Source organism: Berghia stephanieae, unplaced genomic scaffold, assembly GCF_034508935.2.
Source record: "Berghia stephanieae isolate SIO BIC M18660-M18661 unplaced genomic scaffold, UCSD_Bste_1.3 scaffold5769, whole genome shotgun sequence".
Classification (NCBI taxonomy): domain Eukaryota; kingdom Metazoa; phylum Mollusca; class Gastropoda; order Nudibranchia; family Aeolidiidae; genus Berghia; species Berghia stephanieae.
Genome location: NW_027627254.1, coordinates 1612 through 4866, shown reverse-complemented (window position 1 = coordinate 4866; position 3255 = coordinate 1612). Strand labels below are relative to the sequence as shown.

The 3255-nt window shown below is 62.5% G+C and overlaps 2 pseudogenes; both read right to left on the bottom strand.

Annotated features, from left to right (window-relative positions):
* Positions 1-936: 936 nt before the first annotated feature.
* On the bottom strand, positions 937-1094 carry LOC144962071 (5.8S ribosomal RNA; annotated as a pseudogene).
* A 202-nt stretch (positions 1095-1296) lies between these two features.
* On the bottom strand, positions 1297-2665 carry LOC144962072 (small subunit ribosomal RNA; annotated as a pseudogene).
* Positions 2666-3255: the final 590 nt, after the last annotated feature.

Below are 3255 nucleotides of genomic sequence, written 5' to 3'. Positions count from 1 at the left end.
CGCAGGCCGACGACCCGCTTTAGGGCGCGCGGACGAGACGGCCCGGTCCCGGTGGCAGCGGAGACCCGCCGTGGTGGGGCCCCGCGCCCGACCCCCGAACTCGGAAGGCGTCCCGTCTCCGGGGCGCCTCCGCGGGGGCACGGGCGACCAGCCGCACGGCGGGACAGGGTCGCTCGGCTCAGCCAGTTTACCCTTGGCGGTTTCACGCGCTTTGCACCCTCTCTTCAGTTTTTTCAACTTTCCCTCACAGTATTGTTCGCTATCGGACTCGCGCAGGTACTTAGCCTTGGGTGGAGTTTACCAACCCGCTTCGGGCTGCACTGCCAAGAAAACCGACTCCGGGGTCAGGTCGGCGGGAAGGGAGCGCCGCCCGGGAAGGGCCTGGCACCCGCTCTGGGCAAGCCCGCTCGAGAAGACTCGCGCGGCGCTCCCGATCCCGCTCGACACCGCCGAAACGCTACAGCCCCCGCGGGCACGGGGCCCCGGGGGTTTCAGCGCTGGGCTCTTCCCCCTTCACTCGCGTTTACTGGGGGAGTCCCCGTTGGTTTCTTTTCCTCCGTTACTGAAATGCTTTAGTTCGGCGGGGTACCTCGTTCGATATGAGGTCGGCCAGTTGCCCATCCCTCGGGTTCGGCCGCGCGTCGTTTTACTTACTTCCCCGCCATTACCCCCACGAAGCCCTCGCTCGCGTTGTACAATCGAGCAGGCCGAGGTGGGGAAGAAGAGCCGATCGCCCCTGCGTGCTCCCGTTTCGGTTGCGCGTCTTATTCGTCGTCCCCCGCCCTTTCCAGAGGCCGGGGGGGGACGACGTCTCCCGTGGTCAGACGGGAGCCTTCGATTCTACGGCCGCAGTTTGGGCGAGACCCCACCGGTAACGGACGTCGCGCCGCTCAGTCCCCCCGAGAAAAAACTCCGGTTGCGGCGACGTCGTAGGGCCGACCTCTTTCGGACGTGGCCCGGTGACTTACGCCACGGCCGAATTTGCGTTCAAGACGTCGATGTTCAATGAGGCAGCTGCAGTTCACACGAACTCAATACGGCTTTGGCCGCACTCTTCATCGACGCGCGAGCAGAGTGATCCCCCGCCAAAGGTTGTATTTATTTTCTCTCGCTTAAGGGCCAAACGACGACAAAGGGTGGGGGGGGCAAGCGTTGCGCGCGCGGTTACTCGCGGCGCAACGCCGCCGCCCGTTTATCAGCTGGACGCTCCCCGGCCAGGGAGCAGCCCGGCCTCACCGGACAGTGTTTTAACCCTTCACCCGTCGGGCGGGCGGGCTGGGGGCAAAACGAAATCGGACGTGATCCTACCGAAGGTTCACCTACGGTAACCTTGTTACGACTTTTACCCTTCGGGGCAGCGCAGTTCGGGCGACATCGCGACGACTGCGATTTCAGGAGCGAAGCTCGTCTCGCGGCCACTCCGGGGCCCTGGCTGCGCGTCCACCGAAGGTAGCGACGGGCGGTGTGTACAAAGGGCAGGGACGTAGTCGGCACGGGATGCTGACCGTGACTACGTGGCATTCCGAGTTCACGGCCCAAACTCGCAGGAAGACCGACCCCGGACATGAAGACTCCTACCGCTTCACGGTCTACACCGCGCGGCTGGCGCCCCACTGTAGCACACGTGCAGCACAGGACGTCTATAGGGCATCACAGACCTGTTATGGCTCCATCTCGTACGCACTGCTCGAGGTCAATCCTGCAGGACGCGGCCTGCGCGGACGGCGGTCCGGGGCACCGCCTCCTCCTGAGTGGGAAGACCGACGCCCGACCCGAGAGCCGAACGCCGACCCAACCCGTGAGACGGACCCCTCTTGACCGCCGTTTGTTATCGCCAGGGCAGAGTCTCGCCGTTATCGGAATGAACCAGACGGATCGCTCCACGGGCTAGCAACGGCCATGCACCACACCCACCGAATCATGAAAGAGCCTCAGTCTGTCAATCCACGCGGTGTCCGGACCTGGTAAGCTTCCCCGTGTTGAGTCAAATTGAGCCGCAGGCTCCACTCCTGGTGGTGCCCTTCCTCAAGATCCAACTACGGCTTTTTAAACGCAGCAACTAAACATACCCCATCGGGCGGGAATTCCCGCGGCTGCTGGCCCCCGGCTTGCCCCCCGTTTGGTCTTAAGGGCACGTTTTTGGGTTTCTACGCTCAATCGACCGCTGGGCTGCTGGAGCCCAGCCCCGAAAATTATCTTCACTCCTCACCGTGCTGGGAAGTGGGTTTAAGTTGCGCGCCTGCTGCCCCCTTAAGGTGGTAGCCGTCTCGCAGGCTCCCTCTCCGGGATCGAACCCTGATCCTCCGTAACCCTAGCCAACACGGGGGGCTCTTGCCGGGCCGTCTAAATTTGATGGGCGGCGAGGGAAACGGGCACGCCGTAACAGCGGCGTCAATACCCAGAGTTGCCTCAGCCTGGGGGGCGGCGTTAACACCCCCGCCGGCAATCCAAAAAAATGCCCCTCTCCCCGGGAGGTAACCCCCCTTTGGAGAGGATCGTGTGCACGTATTAGCTCTGGGATTTCCAAGGTGTCCGGACAAAAATCGCCCACCCCCTGTATTTTCGCCGATATACTGGCAGTTGCGGCTTCCCCTTCTGTTAGGGGAGATAGGCGGCATGGGTTAAACCCTCAAAACAAGCATAAGACTAAGGCAGGATCAATGGGGAGCGTATCCCTTTCCAACCCGGCGGGACGGACCCCCTGGGAAGGGGGTACGGGGGCCGAGACCCAAAACCCAGACGCCGAGAACTCCCAGCGCTCGACTCCCTTTGCCGACGGCCCTTTCCCACTCTCCGCACAAAAGTTCACCCCTTTGGCCCTTTTCGCGCTGGGTCGGACTGCCCGACCGCCCGGACCGCTCGCGCTCACACGATCTAGGTCCTCTACCGAGGAGCTAACCTGGGGCCACTCCCGGGCTCTCCACCACCGCTCGTCCAGGCGCTGGTGAGTGGGTGTACCAAAGGGCCCCGCGGCCTTTCGGCTCGCCTTTCTTCAATTTCAATTTTTCCGACCCACGACCGCCTTCCCTACTATACGTCCCAAACCCCCGGTAAGGTAGCCTTTTCCCCCTTGCGGGCTACAAAAAAAAATTTTTTTTGGGGCAAATTCAATTCGACCCCGGCAGTTGGCAAACCCGAGCCGACCCCCCGAACAGCCCGAATTTTTCCCCTGCACTACTCTGCGAAGTAGCGGGGGAAAAACGTTTTAACGCCCCGTAAACGGTCTTCCCAGCGATACGGGCCCTAAGGGAAGGG